Source organism: Anticarsia gemmatalis, chromosome 17 (genome assembly GCF_050436995.1).
Source record: "Anticarsia gemmatalis isolate Benzon Research Colony breed Stoneville strain chromosome 17, ilAntGemm2 primary, whole genome shotgun sequence".
Classification (NCBI taxonomy): domain Eukaryota; kingdom Metazoa; phylum Arthropoda; class Insecta; order Lepidoptera; family Erebidae; genus Anticarsia; species Anticarsia gemmatalis.
In genome coordinates, this window is record NC_134761.1 from 8,584,546 (window position 1) to 8,608,193 (window position 23,648).

General features: G+C 38.3%; 2 protein-coding genes across 6 annotated transcripts in view; one reads left to right on the plus strand and one right to left on the minus strand.

Annotated features, from left to right (window-relative positions):
• The window catches only part of LOC142979735 (uncharacterized), a 150,730-nt gene that overhangs the window by 81,822 nt on the left and 45,260 nt on the right, over positions 1-23,648 (minus strand). The gene's annotated exons all lie outside the window — the stretch shown is intronic.
• LOC142979732 (uncharacterized) overlaps positions 489-23,648 on the plus strand; it is a 95,163-nt gene continuing 72,003 nt past the window's right edge. For 3 of the 5 annotated variants that reach the window (XM_076124842.1, XM_076124838.1, XM_076124840.1), the window contains exons 1-2: positions 489-872; positions 20,791-20,989. The gene's annotated coding sequence lies outside the window, so the exon portion shown is untranslated. Of the gene's footprint in view, positions 873-20,606; positions 20,686-20,790; positions 20,990-23,648 lie in introns of those variants that run through there. The other 2 variants (XM_076124841.1, XM_076124839.1) reach the window with 2 other exon arrangements.

Sequence of the window (23,648 nt, forward strand, 5' to 3'; positions counted from 1 at the left end):
CTAAAACGGCTCGACCGTGACAGAATTATATTCTCCCAACTGTAATCAAAGCTCACAGAAACTACAATTCTAATGCAGGAAGTTAGTAATAAAACAATAGAAAAAGCTTCAAGTTATGGCAGCAATTATTATCAGGGCTGTAGCGGCGGCACTCGACGGCAGTGATGCGAGGCACGGTAACAGCGAGCTAAACGGCAACGACCTCTGTCGCAATGTTTAATTGTTGGATAATTATTGTAATGAATGGGCGGCTGTGCCGATGCCGCCACAAACACTACAACAAACATTATCTATTCACTCAGTGGATCAATCCAAGATAGCAGTAGTCTGTGGCGACGCCGATCGTACTCCGCTCTGTATGAACGCGCCCTTCTCACATTTTTATGCCGCCCGCCTCATAAACCTTCGTGGCTCTCTCTCGCACTCATACGAAGTGGTATCGTGCATCCCGCTCGCACGCACACCTCACTGACAGGGGGGACACGTAGCGTTGCTCGCCTAAACCGAGTTCCGCGGTCGTCCGCCGACTCGATGCGGCGCTGACGTGCGTTACGCTCTTACGATAATTTTGTGTTTCCACTGTGAAATCACCAGTGTTATTTGTTTTTATTTTATAACATTGCCCATGGATTGCTTCGCATCGCACTGGATTTGCCATCATCCGTGTTGTGTACTTACTGTTACGTGTTTTGTGTGAGACCCGAGGCGAATACTATTGTGAAACGGGTCGGCCGTGTTCGTTTATGTGCTGAATGGTGATTAAAAGTAATTTACTTTGCTTTTACGGTGTTGAGAGGCGGTGCGTATCGATCGTATATTGAAAGACAAAGAGGTGGATTGTTGTGGCGTAGAAGAGACCGTAGCAGTTAGAGGTGAGTGTACTGAGATTTAGCTAGGTTGTGGCGAGGTTCGATGGGCCATGTATAAACGAACGACGTCGGCCGGCGCGCGAGGATGCGACGGCACGCCGAGGCCCGCGCCACAGACTAACAACTAACAAGGACCAGTAGACCCACGGCCACTAGTCACTAGCCGGCCGAATAACTTTGAACCTGTTTACACAATGACGAATATGCAATATTACAAATTATTGCTCCCTATTGTTGGTATTCTGTGTTATCAAAGAACATTATTATTTATAATAGTAGAAGTTAAGGATTAGATGTGTAGTGAAGCATTCTCATTGGTTAGGAACACGTGTTTGATAATGTTGTACAATATTAAAGTTCTGATGATTTCATATCAAAAACAAATATAAGGTAGGTAGGTACCTACCTACCAATGTAGTTAATATTCAAAGACATTTATTTACTTGAACTCAATTGGTTGTGCTATTCCCTACTCATTAAATACTTAAGTACATTTTTGCCTATCCCAAATCCTCATACTTAGTAGGTACCTACCTACAGAACGTGCAGTTAGCTATAAATATTGAAGTAAGTCATGAATAGCGTATAGAAAAATTAAAGATTTAAAAAAAAAAAAAAATTATATTTAAATTTAAATTAGAATAACAGCAATAGGTACTTATTTCGTTTTATTTACAACATGTTTTCTATAAAAAAAGAATAGATAATTTTAAAGTAAAATGAACAAACATGTGCGAACATTTGGCAAACTAAGTTGAGCTATTGAATAGCGTATACGGGTACATCTCTAGACCGTAGGCAGCGATGTATACAGTGTACTTTGTATACCATTGATCGCTATAAACTTGTGTCAAACCACAGTTAAACTTATTAGGGATCAACTCGGACACCGTTTTAGTAACACGATGTTATTTCTAAGTTCGAAACACGAAGCTCGCTCTATTTTTTTTTTTTTTTGAAAAGTACGTTTGACATAAAAAAAATGCATGTAGTGTAGTAAGTATTTAGTAGGGCAGATTTACTGTCAGTTTATGATTCAGACATAGGTAAAAACATTAGCAGTAAGTAAACCATCAGATTACTTTATGAACTTAATTTAACAGAAACAATAATTCTAATACCTACCCACATAAATAACCGCAAGTTTAGTATCAAAGATTATATTGTCTAAAACTGAGGTTTCGTACACAACAAAGGCACCACTCGAGTGTAGTAAAGGGATGTCCAATTGTCCATATAGGTAGGTACCTACCTACATAAAGTCAATATGAACATTCGTTATCTACCAGCAAGGCAGCCAACGGATTGTCGTGTAGGTAGTCGGCGACGTGAACACCGGCTAATAGCTTCACATTCTGAGTGAGTAATGCCCTTCCCTAATGGGATAATGGCAGGCGGCTGCTCGCCCGCTCGAAATATTTATAAAGCGTCCGAATCGCGCCGTGTCAACAAGCATCCGACTGTTTGCTTTCCCATTTAGACGACGATGGTCGGCTTGGGTGCCGATAAGGCGAGCACCGACACCCGACAATCACAAATGGCTTAGAATTGTACATGCGGGCTCATTCATATGTTCGTGAAAGACTTAAGACTATGCTATATTGAATAGTTTTAGTAATAGAAGTTAGCATTCATTTAAGGATGAAAATATGATCACAACAAACGTACTACTATATTGGATTGGTTTGTACTTTTGTAAAAAAACGTTAGTAGGTAGGTAATTATTAAGAGTTTGTCTTGAACTCCGCACCTATTTAAAGTTTAAAAAAAAAAAAACATTTATCTTAATAACTGTGGTAGAAAGTACCTAACGCAAAAGCTGTCCACCAGGCGACAAGGTGACATATTTACGCGGCACGACATAAAATCTTTATAAAACATTAAAGCGACGTTTCACAAAGGGACATTGAAGTGTCTCGAGGGTCCTAAACTACGTTGTCGAGCTCAATGGCACTTAAGAATGATAAGTAAACACCACACCACCTACCTTCTCGAAAGATATAACAAAACAGATCTATGTAAACAGACATTTATGGTTTTCACCCCACTCGATGGGGTTAAGAATTATAAGGGTGTGACGTCTGCCGACAGACTGACCGGACACACGGCGTGTTTTATACGCAGAAAGCATACTTAAGTACAGTTTTCTCATTTCCTTTTACATCGTACAGGCTTCAACACTGCACTTAACTCAACTTAGATATCGAACCCCGATATCCGGACACTTATTTTAAATATAAACGGCGACCATAAAGAAATCGCTTCAAAATGAATTAATAAACAAACTCGATGCAAACAAAAAACCACCGCTGTTCATAAAGCTGTGTTTAGTAATGAGTTCAATATAAACTTGCGATAAACCGAGCTTAACATTTCAGTATCGTTTACGATCAAACAAAAGTGTAATGACAAATTGCTTCTCAAAAGCGTGTTTTACGAACTCACGCGCGTGCTAGCTAATGCTAATAGAAAACCGGATTTATTATGACCATTATACCACTATCTGTGTTTGCTGACTCTACTAAGGGCAATAGCATAGCGTTGAGTAACAAATACATTTAACAAGCTATTTCTCTCCACATTCTGTCGTGACACAAAGTGAAATTCACGACGCTGGATTGGCAGTATTATGGTTTATTACTTAGTTAGCACATACGTATACTTATTCTACGATTTTTAAAGGGGAAATTCTTTGTACGCGGAATTGCACGAGTGTAATAAATGATCTGGAACAATGCGCAATTCAAGACGAGCCAAGTGGTAAGTTGAGCGAATGTTTTAAACATTGACGCTCGTTAGTGGTGCGCTCGACTCTCGACGCTCGTAGCATGCTCTTCGCGTCCAATTTGTAAGTTTTTTGGACGCTCGCAGCGCTGCGGGAGTCGCTGCGGGCGGTCCGCGAAACACTGCTCGCTTTGTGCACGAACTACGCTGTTCCCTTTCATGGCATCGGTTATTGTACACCGTACTTATTGCCTTGCTCTTTGTGCTTATGCCTCGAATGTTGTTCAGGAATAGAATTGCGATAGCCCGGAGGCTATTCAAATATAATGTATAGGTACCTTTATTATTATTTGTATGTTTAATAGGATTTTAACGAGTTGTTTACGTTTTCTTTCGAGTATCTTAAAATACGTACCTACTTACTTTATACTTACTAGATTTTTTGTTTTTTAATCTAAGTATCTAGTAAAAGTCAACCTTCGCGTTTATCAGTCGTAACGGTCTTCACAAGATTGTATAACGATATCGAGCGCGGCGACGCTGTCTGTGTAGTGTGTAGGTATTAATTGAATAAATTGTTAACTAAACCGTTATCTATTCTGTTGTCAATCCTGGCGGTCCGCGTGAGCTGCTGTTGCTCGATCAGGCCGCACTCTATTAAAATCACACTTGATTAGATCTGAGCGCGGTTTAATTGAACACTCCGCTCGAGGTATGCGCGCCTGGTACTCGGAACACAACACACAACCGCCGGCCGCCGAGCGGCAACTCTCCGACGCGGACGTCTTATTTCTTTTATGCTTCTTTCATCTCTCGTCCGATTCGTTTTCGTATTTTTTCCTTTGTCCCTTTTGTTGGATTTTTCATATCCTTCTGTTTTCCAGATGGATTAATTTTAATTTGAATTCAAAGACTTCTTATATTTGTGCGCGCTTTTCCTTCAGCTATTTCGATTTAATGCGTAAGTATGTAGGTATTACTTATATGATTTTATAGTTAGAAAATATTGACTTATTCTTATGAATGAGAACTTGTATGTAATGTTGTGACGATGTTGAAGTAAGTAGGTACGTGTTTTTTTCGTGCTCAGACGAACATGATCTTACACGATAGATAGAATATTTATCGTCGGGGTCGCGGGATCACGGCGCGCGCCGCCCACTGGCAATTTGCCGTGTGCCCGCGGCGCGCCGCACTCACTGCGCGCTGTAAGACATGTTCTCAAACTAAACGCTATGCTAATGTAATGGGGCTCCATTTGATCACAGCCCACGGCTAATTTCAAATTTTCAATGAGACGTCTGTGGCAGCAACTTTATTAGGTGATTAGTTTTATTATTTAAGCAATCTAATAACAGGAAAGCTGAACGCAAACTGAACGTTGCGTTATTTGTATTCAGTTCAGCTATTCGGATAATGATTGCGCGAGTACTTGTGTCTATTCAAGATGTTAATCGGATGGTATTTATTTCCTTTTGTCGAGACACCTTTTAGTTGATGTTCGGCGATCATTCATCGTCGTGAGTCACTTGTGCCTCGGTTGATTTCGGGTAACTACCTGCGGAAACTATAATAGCTCTTCCCGGAAAGGCCGCGCCTTCAATAAATAGTCAATAGACATAGTACACGATATCATTCACAAAGTCATTGTCGGCCTGAAGAGCTTGCAGTTAGCTCTATCTAGGTATATAATCTGTGAGTAATACTCGTTTTCAGTTTTCATTCCACTGTAGTTAATTAAATGAAAAACGATGAAGTTGTCGTGTTGTCTACTGCACGATAATTTACAGCTAATTGTTTCCAGCCGTTCACGCAAATGTTCAATAAGTAATAATTATAATGATGATTTAACATACAATATGAATTATTTCAAACTTTTCACCCTAGGTAGGTCTCGGCAGTCAGTCTGTGTTGTGTTGAACATAATCACGACGAAGCGTCATTTTGCATGACAGCCGATCAGCGGACGATCTTGTTTATGTTGAAGCATTTATGCAACGTCTCAACTGGCATGTTTAACACTCAATTCACGTCTGTTTCTCAACCAGGTTATGTGTTTTCGCTCGGCAAAACCGGTATAATGTAAGTCGGAGTAAGGCTCGCATGTGTGGAGTTGGTAGCCGGATCGTAAATCACTGTACGCGGCGGTAATGCGTAGATAAGAGCTCTCTCATTTGTTTTCCCATTTCCCCAGAGAAATTTCTTAGCGACATTACCGAGCGAGTGTATGACGCAACGAGCAATTACCCCGGCTTCGCGCGAATTCTTACATTTTCATAAAGTTCCGCAACCATGACACTTTGTACTTTAATACAAAAACACATCAAGTATTCAGACATTTGTCATGTTTCTCACTGTAATTTTTGACGCTGCTAAAAACTTTTAGAAAAGAAAACAACTGCGGTACTATGATTTATTCAGCAGTCCTGTCACAGTTTCAACATCTGTTCATTATTTACATTTTAGTATTAAAGAAAAACATTTTATTGTCCTTTACACATTTATAGTTGTTATTGTTAGTGCCAAAACACAGTTTCAAAACTACGTTTGGCGTATTGTATAATACGATCAAATCAACGATTTAAATGTTGGCATGAGCTAAGCTCTGCCAACTTGTATTAGGTCATAAAAGTAGTTTACAAAAGCGATTCCGAATAGTTCAAATGACGAATAAAATTAAGCGAAGTAATCCATATAATTAGCGATGCAATTGGTTGAAGCTGAACATAGAAGAACTAACACCGGTGCGGCGGTGCACGCCATCTCGCTTGATTAAGGCCAATTATAGTGTTCACGCGATTATACTGTCGCGATTTACGGATAACCCGGCCATTCGGAGAGAGACGCCTCTTTCATTAGCATGCCATGAATTGCCATGCCATTTCCATGTTCGAAAACTTAATGACCACGGGCGTGGATGAATTTAATCACGCAGTCGCATGATGAGTATGGACTCCGGCTAATTACGAATGTACAATTATGGGGAAAAGTATTGCGTACCTACCTTCGATCTTGGACATTTAAACGAGTATTAAAATACAGAGATAAGTGTTGTAAATTGAATTTAGCTGATGCATCTAAGTTATTACGGACTGTTGAATAAATAAGCATAATTCCAGGGTGTGTCCGGGCTTCGTAAGTCCTCTTTGCGATAACCCGTTTGCTTATCGGAAACGCAAATTGATAGTCATTTCAACTCGATTAAATTCTTACTGGTTTCCATTCCACATTTGGAAACTAACTCATCGCTAAAGTGCTTACTTCGTTTATCCAAATGCGGAAGATATAAGCGAAAAATAAACCATATGTTTTGTTAAAGTGAAAATATAGGTATTACGTGGTTAAAAATAAATTACATTGATACCTTATATTAAGCTTTACAGTTATATGAGACAATATAATACCTAGGTCTTTTATCATTCTTTTTTTAAATTGTAATGTCTTTAGTTTCAAATGCGTTTTTAAAATATTTTAATCACCGTCAATTTTTTTGCCCAAATTAGTCAAAATGAACGTGAGCCGGTTTGCCTGCTCGGGGATTAAAATAACGATTCCCACAATAAGGTAATACTACGTAGTTTTCGAAGTTTTACAAAATATGTATCTGTCTTACAACATTAAAATGTTATTATTTTCCCGTTATTCTGTCGATGACGTGTCTCCGGTCACGGCTTTGCAACGCTAATCTTATCATATTCATTGTGCTAATTAATTATTTTAATTAAATGCTGTCTTCATTAGTTATTAATAGTCATTGAGAGAGATGTTTAAGTTTATGTATTTTGCTGATTATAAAAGCTCGATTCGATAAATAAATGCATTTTCAGAGTGAAATATATAAAATAAATTTAATTTTAATACATTTTTCCGCGAATAAAATGTAATTTTTAAAGTGATATAGATATTCTCGTAAGGGGCGGTTATCTTAGTTTAACTTCTTTATCTGACGTAAAACTCAACTGGGCAACTTAACATCACTCAATTAAAATCCATGAACCAAACCGATAAGTTTCCGATCGAAATGTAATAAAATCGAATCAAAATCAATCGAGCATAGCGATCGGAGCGACCAGGGCAACATAAGCGCGCAGAGCGGGACGATATGAAGGTCGATGTCGGAACCAGTTTCGTTGGACGCCGCAAGGTGCCGTAGGCCAGGTTAAGTGCACTGTATTAGCATCATCGCCCGCCCTTTCGTGTCTGCTTATCTCCTAGTCTAGCCAATTTAAATGCGCCTATTGAATTGTGTCGCAAAGAGCCCACCATGGTTTATTTTATGATAATAAGTCATGATGTAGGTAGTGAAACTTATGAGTGTGTTGCAAAGCATACGCGTTTCAAACTTTTATGGGAAGTACAGCGGAATATCATTAATGATTTGTGATCTTAATCAATTAAATGTGATGTCCCAATCGACTAATTAACAGTAAACCGTTAAAAGCAGAATAATTGCTATTCAAATATTAATTAAAATGAATTTGTTACACCATTCCGCATACCGTCACGTAATTCTGCAATTCGATATTAGTAACTTAAATACAATACCGCAAACCGCAAATTCAAAACCTTTTATTTAGGTTTAGGTAGTTTAGGCGAGGTGTAATCATGTCAACAAACAACAAACCGGAATATTTGAACTATTTCGATAAACTATTGTATAAGTAAATATTTAATTTCAATAGTCGTTCGCGTTTCTCTTTATACAGTGGTTATACCTGTTCACGTATCGTTTAACAAGATAATAGCTTTCGTACCCACCTATAAATAATAATATGAAGTTTCGACGACGGATAAGTACTAGTACACCATTATTAACGGGGCCGACCTTACATTATTGCTTTCCGTAACACAAATTACTTTGTTACGACTCATATCGTTCTAAGTAGTGATGTCAGATATCAACCGTTTGACATAAGCCCTGCCCTATTGAACTGAATAACGTCACTATTCATAATGCAGAACAAAATTGCTAGGCATTAATTAAAATAAACATAGCGACGTGTTAAAATTGTATTCGCAATTTCGTTCTCAAATAACCGCTTGTTTTAAAACAATTGCGGGCTGCTTTCTCATTCGCGGTTGTCGTTAATAACGTGATTCATGTTACATGAACATACACAAACACCACTCTTTTTACCGCTATAAGAAAATACTTTATTTCATAGAATACTGGTTTATTATGTTTACAAAGTAACCGTACATATGTCGGTGCGGCTTATTTATTTGCAGTTACATAACACAAAGGAACGTCACGCTCCGAGCGCTCGTATTACTTGCCTGTTTACGTGTTTAACATAAAATGGGCCTCGCTTACCCACTTGCTCTTATTAAGAGCTGCTCATACGTTAATATAAAAAATCCTTCACAAATCACACATGCATTACCATTATGCCGTAATTAAAACAAACCTACCTATGAATGGTCTATAAATACGAATGCGTGCGTAATCTATAACTTGCAGGGTAGATAGATGTTTTCGCTATAAATCTGATCTATTAAGCTCGGGGAGAACCTGAAAATAATATAAGTGATCTCCTTTGTTTAATTTACCGGTACAACCGACGAAATCTGGAGGCGCGAGGGTAGCTACGGTTTCCATAACAACACGCGCCTGGTGGTTGCCCCTCCTGCCGGTGCCGTGTCGCCCCCCGGCTCGCCCGCGCTATCGATCCCGGCGCCCCGCTCCCCCGCGCCACTCCAAATCAAATTACAGGAGCACGAGCAGCGAGCAAGCGAGAGCGCGCGGTGGAGCGCGGCCGCCGGTCGAGCCGCCGCCGCCTCGCTAGAGCCGCTAGTCGCTCGCCTCCACTGAATCAACTTTGTATTGGCGTAATAGTATTTTAATTCTATTGGCGCGCTTTTGACTGCGGCCCCTATAATAGCTTGTTTGCAAATTGGTACCTACACGTAACGACGTAGGCGGCCGATTTAGCACGATTTGATCGAACAATATATTTTGGATATTTGAACCCCATCTTCTGTCCTTTTAATTAATAAAGTTACATGTTTGGTTAAACCATTTAGGTACCTATATTAATAGAGAATACATTTATGGGCCCGTATAATATAATTTTATGGATTTACGTAATAGGATGGTTCAAAATAAAAGATGATTGATTCGATTATTAGTTGTCTTGGTGATTGTCGTCAAGGCTATGTCAATGATAATTATTATTATTAGATGATTAGATTTAAAACGAACTCTATGCACAAATGCACCCATCAAAATTATTGTTTATATTAATTTCGAACCTTACAAAAACGTGATGTAACCTACCCCGTACATAGTAAATAGGCTTTTACAAGTAACTTACAAATTATTAACGTAACTCGCAAAACTCAATTGTCAATGACTGTCTAATCTTTTATTCTTGGAAGTGAGACATTAAGAAAAACGTAATGGAATAACGATGTAGTATAAATTCTAGAAAAAAAGGATCAACAACCTTTTGAACATAAACAGAATTCTATTTCAATCGAATGGCAGCAATACGCTCGACGTCGATTGGTTCCGCTTTACACAACAATTGAACATTGATTCTAGAAGTTCTCGCTCGTACTGCTAACAAATTAGAGCTCTTATTCACTTTACCGCGCATAATGAATAACTCACTGTTTAAATAGTACAGTGATTGATTCGCGACGTGGAATGTGTGACAGAACTAAAACAAACACGATGAGAGATTTTATAGCGATCGCCAATAAAATCGATTATCGCGTCGAATCGTTCGCAACCGAGGGGACCGCAGCCGCTCGGGGACATTTTAATGAGGGAATGCCGTGATGCCGAGTCGAGTAAACCGAACGGGACATTTGTCTCCCCTCGAATAATGGAAAAGCGCTGAAAGGATATTTATCAAAACCGACGAAGCTCTTCGACGGTTTATTTTATTTGCGATATTTCAACGATCGTTAAAATTGACAATAAACGATGTGTCGGATTGCAAATAGTTGTACACGTTTTGACTTTCGATATGGTTAACAATGTACGTTCTCATAGATTGGCTTGTTTAGAATGTAGTCGATGTAGTAAATAGGTGTATCATGATGAGTACTTTCTGTGACACAGTAAATTTGTCGTTAAATGATGTCGGCGTGTTGCGTGATTGTGATGAGCGTGTACTTGGACGGCCGCCAGTTGTGTTACAGACACTTCCACAAACATTCTAAAGAAAACGTTTTTACGCGACACGAGGTGATTCACTTCTCTTTCATTTATTACCTTGTACCGTTGTCAAACAAAACACCATTTTATTTACTTTTGTTGTAAATAAAATAGAGATTCCTTCGCCTACCGCAAAACTTCGAATACCGTTTTAAATTGTTCATGCAGTACACTAAATCAGAATTGTAAATGACGTTGGATTTCCGCCAATGCTACTTTGTTTCCAACTATCCAAGTATTCATAACTGCCTTAATCGAAATATGGTTTCGTTATCTTAAGTACGTAAACTAGCGATGCGACACGTCGCCGTCGCACTGAAACTTATAAAAAGAGAATGGTTGTAATTAGCTATGTAACATTTTATTGTTTTACCTTCGAAAGTGAAACTTGAATAGATTAGAAAGTTTGAATAGGTACTTTAGGAGTTAAATAATTGGGGTGTAATTGTAATGGAGGAGTACGGGCGGTCGTGGGAGCACGTGTCGGCGTCGGGAATTCGTGATCAGTGAAACGATATCGAATGACCTCAGAGGGTCGCGGGGTGAAACGGCAGCGGCTAGAGCGCGTACCCGATACCAAGTACACGTTCGTATTAACATAGCTAGAGGGCGCTAATAAACACCTACGAAGCTACGCACGTACAAAGCCACTTCGTGCGGACACAAATTGCTTTTGTTCGGCGCGGAACGTGCTGTGATGGAACCAGCTGGAATTATAGCCCTCTTATTGCGGCTCACTGCTGATGGACTCACAATGAACAACTTCTCTCCGTTAATTACTTGTAACTTTTACCTCGTCTAACGTCATTAAGTTGTTGCTGAGGTGACGTGGCTCAAAGAAATGCATTAAGCTTTCTACAAGTTGTTTTATTCGTTATCTTTACTAAATTCTCTTTATGCCAATTGGCTATGGCGTAAGTTTTTGTTATTAAATATTTTTTGGTCATCTTATAGTTCTTAAACTATCGTTACTAGCCTTGTAGTTTAAATAATACAATTAAATTGACACATCTTATTGTCATGAACAGGTTAAATTCCAGTTTTACTGCGCATAGTAATGTGAAATGCCACAACTGCTAGTTGCCTATATAAATATAAAAAATCATCAACCGGCGCACGGTGGATCGAAAATCGGCTGTAGAAGACATAGGATCTCGATGTCGCGAATGTAATTTTTTTTTATGGAAATGTATTCTGCTGATTATTACTATTCTATAAAATGTCATATGACGTAATTGTGTGCACAAATGGAAGAGATATAATATTTTTAAGAAAATTTTGTATGGAGCTGACATGAAAAATGAGAATATCTCTGGAATCGCAAGGTTGGCCGTTATATCCTTGCACACTGATATAGTACTATTTATTTGTGAATTTTTGACATACTTTATATCGCGGCATCACTTGCGATTTTTTTTCTAAAAATCGTCAAAATTTAAAAAAATATATATTATGTTTATGATACATTTTAATGCGTAAATATGACTATAATAAATGTAATTTACAATATTTTTCATGCTTAGCCCAAAACATTCCAAGAAATCACAATTTCGAATTACTCCTCCTCGAACGGTGCTCTCTGAGCCTCTTAAAATCTTTGTTTCGGGCCTCTGAAGCGTCTTTCGCAAGACTTCCGAGTGGTACAATATAATTTATCATATTTTTATATATTATCATTTACTGCAATTATGCCCCCTCCGTGAATCAACAATTTGTGGACAGTTGATTACATGCAGTAGGTACCCATCATACAGTTCCACGTATTTTCAGCGGTTGTTCTAGCGTATTCTTTAAATTTCGGCACGTCTACAAACTCTGCAGATGTGATAACTTGCAGAATCACAGCAAATCTGCATATTAGGTCTTCGTCTTATCCAAATACTGAACTTGTAACGGCAGGATAAACAAATGATATTAACACCAAGGTGGGGATTTGACGGTGATAGGGGGTTTGAAGATGATTCCAGCTCATTTATGACCTCTTTGGTTCCATTAAGAGTTGATAGCTGACGTTGATACCGTATGGGTGAATCTAAAACCCTGCTCACCTATGTATTGCCATCCAGTCCAGTTTAGTCGTCATAAATGAAAAAACTCTCGACAAAATGCCTTGACTGCCTCTGTGGCGCAGTGGTTTAGGTCGCCACGCCGATACCACTGCAACGGGAGGTCGTGGGTTCGATTCCCACACGGGACAATTATTTGTGCGATCCACAAATAATTGTTTCGGGTCTGGTTGTGCTTTGTGTCCGTTGTTTGTATGTTTGTAAAAGTCCCCGCGACATAAGAGCAATTCTTAGTGCGGGAGTTGTCTTTTTAAATAAAAAAAATAAAAAAAAAATAAATCTCTCGTACCCTCAAAATGTCAAGTACTTACTGAAATTAGTGACCAATTAATGGTGACGATGATTGATGGCAAAATTTTTACATATCTGGCTGTAGCGAAGTGAAATGCGGCCTCCTCTACCTGTATTCGGCTAAGCCCACATAAATGAATAAGTTAGATGCCATTGCGTCAAAAACCGTTTCTTCTGGCGTGTATGAGTTCGGATTATCATCACTTCATGCCCGCATAAACGGAATGTCTTTTACACATAGCGTATCGTCTAGTCTTCAAAAAGTGGTCTGCAAGAGGAGAAGGCCATCAAGAGACTCACGAAAAAAACTCATCCAAGAACGATTCAGAGATGATCTCAACCATTTGATCGACATCATTAAGCGAGGATTAGACACAACTAACGATGGGAACACAGCAAGGCGATTTTTTGAGTTTCCTTGTAAAACTGCAGCGATCATTGGATTCGATGAAGACCTAATATGCAGATTTGCTGTGATTCTGAGAGCTATCACATCTGGAGAGTTTGTAGACGTGCCGAAATTTTAAGAATACGCTAGAACAACCGCTGCAAATACGTGGAACTGTATGATGGGTACTACATGTCATCAACTTTCGACAAATTGTTGATTCACGGAGGGGACATAATTGCAGTAAATGCTTTTGTACTAATTTAATTGGAAGTCTTTCGGAAGAAGCTTCAGAGGCCCGAAACAAAGATTATACGAGGTTCAGAGAACACCATTCGAGGAGAAGTAGTACGATTTTGTGATTTCTTAGAACGTTTTGGTCTAAGCATAAAAAATATTGTAAATTACACTTGTTATTGTCATACTTAACACATTAAAATGTATTATAAACAAAATATTTTTTTTGAAAACTTTGACGATTTTTAGAAAAAAAATCGCAAGTGATGCCGCGATATAAAGTATGTCAAAAATTCACAAATAAATAGTACTATATCAGTGTGCAAGGATATAACGGCCAACCTTGCGATTCCAGAGATATTCTCATTTTTCATGTCAGCTCCATACAAAATTTTCTTAAAAAAATTATAACTCTTCCATTTGTGCACACAATTACGTCATATGACATTTTATAGACCAGTAATGATCAGCAGAATACATTTCCATCAAAAAAAATAACATTCGCGACATCGAGATCCTATGTCTTCTACAGCCGATTTTCGATCCACAGTGCGGCGTCTAAATATGACAGATATTTAAGATAAAACGATCATTATCCATTTTATGAGCTGCTGTAAAACATGCAATCTCAGATAAATTTTATCCTTTATAAAAGCCCTGTATCTAATCATATCGAAATAGAAAAAGAAACAAGGTTACATATATCAAACATGCGAGCTCGTTTCTTATTTTATTTTATCTGTGTCGAGATAGACAATATTTATGTGTGTTATCTGTGCGCCGCTGTCGCATCTATTAGTTCGGTACAAGGCGAGCATAAAAGTAAAGAGAACGATTTGGCTTAATAATGTCGTTTATATTGTAGGTCCGTTGACGCGCAGCGGCGTGGGTGCATCGACTGCATATTATTGCCGTCGAACGATCACTTACTTTCTCAATATTTAGACTGGGAATAAATTTCAACAAACTCGAATATCTTTAAAATAACAAGTAAAGAAAGACAGATCATTTGTACTCGAGCCAAAAGTAATAAAACATAAACGTCTGCTTTAATAATCACATAAGTATATAAGCCTTGTATTAGAACGAATAGTCTCCTAGATTTCAATAACTCGGCAGAAACGGAGTGTTACGTAGGAATTACACCTCAGACTAAAACTTTCCCACGCATCGGATAACCATCGGCTATGAAAGTAAGCATCGTATGAAATACGTGCCATAAAAACTAAAGAGCCACTCACATAAATAAAGTGAGATTAAGTTGAGGCGAATTCGTGATTATTCAAGTTCGGTTGCCGAGCGGGGACCACCGACCGTCTCGGATAAAGGGGCTTCTAACTCGCTCTCGTATTTCATTTCACTCAAAATGGATTCAGCCTCAGAGGCAAAAAATATTTATATTATATCAAAAGAAAGATCAAAAGTGTTCGCGAATACGAGAGCGAACGACCGCGAAGAGCTCCAAGGAGTGAGCAGAGGGGGGACAGGGACCGGTGAGGGATTTTTATCGAGTCCCCGCATTGATGTTATGAGTTGACTTATACGATATAGCGCCGCGTCGGAAATATTGTAATCTAACATGAATACAGAATTCAGATATAGGTAATACGTTTTATGACGGATCCCGATCGAATAGCGTGGGAGCTTTTACGTCTCCGCTGTCATATTTGTGGTAAATTGTTTATTTTTTAAAAAGCCGAATTAACATCGCCCGTCGTCGTTGACGTGTGCCAGTGCCGACGATATTTATGTTAACTGATGAGATTAAGCCAACACCTAATTGTTTAACTGTGAATCTGATTGGATAAAGAATTTCAACGATTATTAAGAATGTTTCAAAGCGATGATTAACATGAGCGTTAGTAATATATCTCGATTGATACCTATAGAAATTACTATCGTTAACAATAACATTTTCTTTATACGTTAGTAGTAATTAATGTTCGCCGTATTGAATAAAATAGTGGTAAATAAAAACATGTACTTACGTACATTCTCACGAGAACGTTAGAGAATTATTTTCATGAAATAATTTCGCTATATCTTTTCGAGGCGGGCGTAAATGATTATGAACGTGAGTAAGAGCCGTGTAGGTTGAACGTACGTAGTCATTTCAAATAATCAAAAGAGGGGAATGTTTATGTGTGTATGAAACATCGTTATTTTTTACGCGGTAATAAATGAAATAACGAGCGACTTACATGCAATGTGCAAGCGTGTACTCACGACCACTTTAGCGATACCAGGGCGGCATTAACGTGATGCAGGTGACATTTTGTGTTTTATAATTTCTTTTTGCTGATATACGCACGCGGTTTTATTTTTATAACCCTCTAACCAAAAGGGTTCCGTCGGATCTTAATATTTTATAGAAGGGTTTTGTTATCGGTTGTTTTACGGCCGCAGTGCTCTCGAGAGAAAAATGCTTGTTTTACGAACTTCTATATAATCAAATCTTTAACAAAACGTCGTGAACCGAGTTACGAATACTTAAAATACTGGTGATCGTAAATAAGCGTTATAGAGTTATTTATTAATGACTTTGCTAGCACTTAACAATCTGGCGACATAAATAACGAACTGAAAGTAGTGAGTACAAAGTAAAAACGTTTATATTGATTAATTTGTACTCGTAGAAGTTTGAACAGCCTGGCCATACGTTAAAGGCAGCAAAGCTTTTATGTACCGTACTTAGTTTTAGTATTTGTTTTGCGCGAGACTAGAGAAAACATTGTACTACTCGAGGTTCCGTCTTCGAATTCTAGGCCAAATATGTGTTTGTTATTTACCTTCCCTTGTATTGACTTACAGCGGTGGATATCTTGGGTTATTGAAGCGAACCTAAGGTTTTCTACCGTTGTTTTTGTTGATAAGTAGGTGTACATAACTAGCGATGACTATATTGAGGACAAAGGGCTGTTTGTGACATGTACCTAAGAAAATATTAGACGTTTTAAGCTTTGTTAGGGGCTTTTACAGCGTAACGAATATTGATTAAGTATTTTTTAAGACACTTCATTGTATTCTATAATAAGAATCTACTAGGCGGATAAATTCGCTTTATTTTTACATCTTAGCAGGTAGAAATCCCACGGAGTCTTGTACGAAAATTCCAATAAAAAGGGAGATACAAAACAAAACACTTACATTACATGAGGACGCAAGCTGATAGCTATAATAAGCAAAATGTGCAATGTAATAAATTAAAATAAGACACAAACACGATCGTAATCATGCTTGTTGCTTTTGTTCATTGAATCGATTATCCCACGCGCTCCGATTATTTCTTGTACTACTTATCTTCGCACCGATCTTATCGATTATAAATATCGATTCATCTATAGCTAGTAGTTACCCATAAATATGCAAAGAGAAAACAAATAGGGAAACATTTGCTTATAAACAGTTTCAAATGATATACAGAGGCTGTAATAAATAACGAAGACAAAGACATTAACACGTTCGCTGCCCCTGACGCGTATGTGCGTTTTGTAGAACGCACATACGCGTCGCGGGCAGGGAACGTGTTAAACTCAAAGAAGTTTCAACGTTCCGCGGAACAAAAGAACGGAGAAGAAACAGCGAGCGATTCCCGTGGCTCGGCGGTGCAATGTTTGTACAAGTTATTAACTAAGGCCCGTGGCGTTATCTCCCGTGTAAATTTATGCAACAATCTCATCGAGCGGGCGAGCTGAGCCGCGGCCGCGCGGGTTCACGGTGTCAGCGATAACATGAAATTGACACCGCACCATCAATCACTCGGGAGTGAGTGGGCCGCCGAGTGCGGGTGTCGCGTTGCAGTTGTGGTTATCGGCTACAAATTGCTGTCGCTCCACTGATTAACAATGTACCACTCGTACACCCCGTACATAAAAACTGAAATACAATTTAACTATCATACCGCATGAATAATGCCGATGTAACGCTTATGGAGCGGCAACATAACGCTCGGTGTAACAATAAACCATAAAGTATTTTAAATCGTGAAATAAAATGGAATCGCACAATCTGAGCCGAGGCCGTGGCCAATCACAGCTGGAATAGAAGTCGATAATAACGAGCGGGTTAGTGGCGTGTGGACAGGTTTACAAGTGAAGTAAACGATGTGACAATCCCGCGTTTAAAAGTAAGCCCATATCGATTATAGTTTCCGGTATCTCTTGCGTTCTATTGTGTGTATTGTTGAGCCGGGGCTGTGAAAGCACGACTTCCTCCGGCGGCTATAAGGTTGGTTCTCGGAAAGCCAGCTGGCGTGTCGTTCCCGACGCTCCCTGTCTCGCCGGGTTAAGATTACAATGTCAATAGACGTTTCGGCTATTGAATTGCTCGCCTGGTTGGGAACTAGCGTCTTTTTAAACAACATTCTTTAGATTACGCGTAGTTAGCAAATCACTAGACCAGGTAATAAAAATGTCTACATATTCGTGCGTTCTTTTTTATCGACGTTTTCCAATGTTCGTCTGGCTATCTTAATTCTTAATCATTCGTTTTACTTTAATTACTGTCTCCTGCCGTAAATACAAATAATACACATAAATGTTTGCGATATTGTAAAACAACATTTTAACAACATTATTCCGTCTTTGTCCAAGATTGTCTTTGTAATGTAAGATAGATTCGTATTTTACATCAGATCAAAGTTACGTAGTTAAGGTTCTCAAAATTCTCAAAGTATTCCGGCTCCGGGAGCGACTTTTGAATAATGCTTCAGTTTTTCTTATTCGGTAAGTCTTCCTATAACTCAAACAACAAAGAGCCGGCTGGAGAGATCCTAACAAAAGAATATGAGAAATATCTGCGCCTCTACAATCCGAACCGCATCGCTACTTCGGTTATATTGGAAAATATTTCTCACTTCTCAGCTGTATACGTAGTTAAGATGTTTATAAATATGTAACAAATATTGATGTCGTAGTCGGTAAATAAGTCCGCGTCTAACCCCTCGGTTTACGACAAGTTTTATCTAATCTAGCAGTTTGCCGTGTGTTTAGTTTGAACTTCGTTCCCCATTCATAATTTAAGTCTCAGATGCTCTGATTAAATTTCTTCCGCTCCAAAGATCTCTTTGTTGTCAGTAACTTGTATTGCGACACAAAAGCACTCGTCTACAGCAGGATAATTTATTTTAAAGAGTCCTCTGTCTTACAGGGACTTTTTCGACTTATTACGCTGAATTGTACTTTAAAGATTGTTTTTGTCGTGAAATATGCTTCGGAGTATTTTCATTTTTTCGTTGTCTGAAGTTATTCTGGCTTTTAGTAATATTAAATAGCATTATATATTTTATAACCTTCAAGATTTAGACCTCAAAGATTTTTATTCTATGTAGGTATGTCTTAGTAGAATCAAGCATTAATTATATTGTTAGATAAACCATTTGTTTTTGCTCTTTTTGCATTCAAATCTCAGACAATCAATATATTGATAATCTATAATAATTATAAATGATTTTGTAACTACATAGTTATAATTCTGTGTTTAGCAACGAATGATGTAATATTTCGCATAGTATTATAACATTGTTGCAGATGTAATTTGCAAGACAAATTAATGTCGAGAGCCTTAAAGTGCTACATCTTTATCTTGGCCCCACCTTTTCTCAATTATGTAGATGTTGGCTCCCAGTCTATGCCGACGTGCGGCTTATTAAATATTTAACATGCTACTGGTACATTTACTCAAAGTGATAGAGTAATGTGTAACCTCAGGTTTTACAACATTTCGACAGGTTGTCACTCAGCTCATATTTAATGAGATTACTGTGCGTAGGAAGTGTAGGAACTATGACCTAACAACTTCATAAACCTCTGTCATGTCTCAAATAAACAGCTGTTTGTGAACCATCTTAATCTAGGCCTCGACAGCGATACTGCATTGCGCAAGTAATCATTTAGTAACGAATACCTACAAATTCAATAGAAGTTCACTCAAGTGTAATTTGTGTAAATGTATCTCGACGTAAACCGTAAAAGCTGGCCATCCGAATTTTGATTATTTAGAGATTCATTCTAATAAATTATTTGTTCCCAACGGGCGCCGTAACTCGCCATAAAACGCTTTGTAATTATCCGTTTGTTTAAAGAATGTATTACACAAATAAACTTTACGATTCCAACGTTTGAACATAACTTTTTATTATCTCACATGTTTTCTTCAGTGCACACACAGGAAAAAATGTTTTATCACCACCTACCGCGCGCCGCCGCCGCCGTGAGCGAGCTGCGAGCACGCGGTCTCATTACATGGTGTTCAATAATTTGTCCATTAAGGCCGTCAGTGGCCGGCGTGATCCATCATTATAATACACTAGATAGCTATGTATAAATCAGAACGGCATAATAGCACAGTATTTTGTTATCCCTTCATGCATAAATGTTTTTGTAATATTTTGGAAGCGGTGTTCCAACGTGGCCCCTGCTCCCCTCGCCTCCCGTGCCACGTTGCATTGCACGGTTTCATATTTCTCTTTCTAACTTTAGTTTTGTGAATACGGCGCGCTGCGAGTGACGCCCGGTTCATCACATTCTTTATAAGGAAACTTTACGAGCGTGTTCCTGGCGCATTTTCAATGCGTTTTATTCGATTGCCGGGTACGTGATGTGAAATTATATTATCTCACGTCATTGTAGTGATTAAAGTACTTGCATAGTTGAGTTGTTCGCAAATAGGAGCGTAAATATACGTTAGCTGGTATTTGCGTGCGATTTTACACTTTACTCTTCCACTTAGTGAAGTGTGATATGATTGTTGCCGCGCTGAGTATGACGATTTGAATTCCGCACCCGGCCTGTCGGCTGCGGCGGACGACTCGGCGCGGCGAGTGGCGGCGACGGCTCGGCCCGCTCGCGCCGAGTGCTCGGAGTTGCGAGCTCCGGCGAGAGCTCGAGTCTGGTCGAGTCAGTATTCGTGTAGCGTGCGGTTGCGTCGCCCGTCTATTAGCACTCGGTACGCAATCGTGTCGCATGTACACACGGCTGGCGTGTATCGAGTGACTACAAAATTCATGTTTTGGTGTGCAGTGTGCTGATAGCTTCCTTTGTCTCTCCGTAGGTGTGTGGAGCAGCGGAACGCCACGCCATTGTCGCGCGAGGATCGCTACCGGGATGCCAGTGTGTCTAGTGATGGTGCATTGAGGTCGTGCCGGTACCTAGCATAGTGTTAGTGTTCACTATAGTGCTTCAAAGTGCTGAATGGATTGTGTCTCTTTTGGATTGCCATCGAGAGTCATCGCTAGACCAACTTGGGAACGGTGAGATATTACCTCATTATTATTTAATCTGATAATTATAGCGATAATATGCTAATGTGTATGTTTAATCAGCTTATTTGTATAACACTTATGTATTATTAGCATAATTTAATTATTTAGCTGGTCTATGCATGAATCTAGATGACTACAAATTGTTAATTAACCTTTAAAACTTTATTGAATAACTGTTCGCTTGAGATCCGTGAGTAGATATTGTTAACCTTATTATTATTGACGGAACGCCTAAAAAAATGTCGGTAGGTAGTAGGTACCTATTTAGGTAGTAATTTAGCTTGCGATTAACAGTTATGTTCTCAAAGTAAATATATTGCTTGTCTGTCTCGTGTAAATAATGTCTTCCGTTTTGAATCCCATACGTGTTGTGTTATTTATTCATTATATCTGCTTGTTATAAGTATATTAAAATGTTTAATGAAGCGTAGGTATTATATACTCATCAGCCATTGATAGATGTTCTAGATATTTTATGTAGCTACACACAATGTACATAATGTTGTATCGTCTGTGGTTAGACCCGGACACACTGTTTAATTACAGATTTCACAGTGAGGGCTTCGCACTCCCTAAATTAGTTTTCAGCCAACAAATGTCTGTTTAAACGTGTTGAAATCCCGACTAGCTGCCTACTTGATTGTTAGATCTATGCTCATAACTTCAAGGCTCATTGTAGCGTTATAGGAAAAGGAATTTTAATCCAAAGTGGGTTTAGCAGTAAATTGAAATTGTTTGATAGAAAACAGATCAATTTCATTCTCAGGACTCCAAATAAGGAATTTTATTAGGCATTTAAGTAACTCACATCTGTGAAAAGGTGACTGGCACATGATAATCGTCGGCTACAAATAGATGACGTCATATATCCGTTGACAAAACAACACGTAGTCATCAAGCTAAGACGCACCACGAATATTTATGAGCAATATCATTTATCTCCAATTAACTTATTATCAAAACGTTATCTCTAATTGATACTTACGACCCTTTCCACTGAGATTACAAAAATATCTTCAAGTATTACGTGATTTATTACAAGTGTAACCATCAGCAAAACTTTCCAATAACGGAATTCCTCGAACAATAAGAAAATGAGTTCGTTTTTACTCAATTCCATAATTTCTTTGTGTTTGGGATTCGTGGCAAGATGGCGCTAGTCCGAAGCTCAGAAATGGTAGCTGTAGTGTATACTCATTGTGTATAGCGGTATATCGAATGAGCCCACGTTAAATCGTTGACATTTGTAGAAGACAAGCTGAAATAATGATGATAAATGCGTTACAACTCCATTCTCATCATGTGAACACTACACTAACGTTTTCCCATTAAATCACAATCACAACATTAAGCTATTTATAATTATAATTGAACAATACAAATATTTGACATTGGCCAGTAGGTGTTTTAAACCCGGGAGCTAATAAAACTTGCTCGTAAAAAGCTTACTTATAAAAACTTTTTTGTCCCCGAACGTCAACAACGTCGGACCCTTTTGTTTATTTTGAGACATCAAGGAGGGTCGGAACCCATTACGGTTTAGTGTATGGCCTCGTGAAAGGCCAGTATGGCTTATTGAAAAGGAAAAGTACCACGGAATTCAAACACCTAAATTGAGCTTAACAAGATTTTCGACGGTACGGACAACTTTTTTAATCTGTACGGAATCATATTATAGCAATTTGTTCTGATAAGGGCCTCTTTCATTGCGGTGGGAACTTTGAAAATAGAACGTTTTTTTTTGGGTTGGGCATCGTCGTCCTGCCCCTATCCCGTATTAGGGTCGGTTCAATATGTTTTTTATTCTCTGCCAACCAGTTAGTCGGTATCTCGGCATTCAAGTTATTTCTATAATCGTTTATAATGTCCGTTTATTGCTAGAGGTGTCTCCATCTTCGTTTTCTCTCCTGCTTCATAATTCATGAGAAATTATATTCATTGCTATTAGTTAGCTAGGTGTTACATTTTCTGTATTCTAAAATCGAAAAATTCACTTTGTATAATAATACCAGGGTTTTACTGAGACTACTTACTAATTAGTTTTCTACACTTTAAATTCAAACTTATTTCGTTACACAATACCAAAATTTCTGTATCTAAAAATGTAAAGAATAATAATGATTCGACCCTCATTAACCTCTATTGGCAGTCTGTAAATTTAGAACCATAGACAAAATATAGAGACGCGTAAATTTTGAGCATGTTTAACGATATTACACTCGAACATACAATACCTACAACTTTGGGAATATACTTAAAAAAACTTTTTGGTTTCATAATGGCTATGGAAAACCGGGTGTAATGTGCGTGAAACACGCACTTGGCCAATTTTTTTTCCAAACGTAACGTGTACGGCATACGAATAATAAATTAAACTCTATTCTTACTAAAATATGTGTATACCGTCATGGCTGAATGTAAACACTTGTAAATTATAAAATTACAAAGTTTCGTAAGATAAGTTGATCAAACAATTCACAATGTTTTCATAAAATGAAGTTAAAATAATTGAATATGTCTCGAAGGAATGCTTGAATTTTGAATAGTGTCAAATACAAAGCCTTTTTTGAAGATTTCAAAAGTATTTTAAACTTACTTTTAAAAGTATTCAGAATTGTAATAATGTTTAATTTAACAATAGAAGATT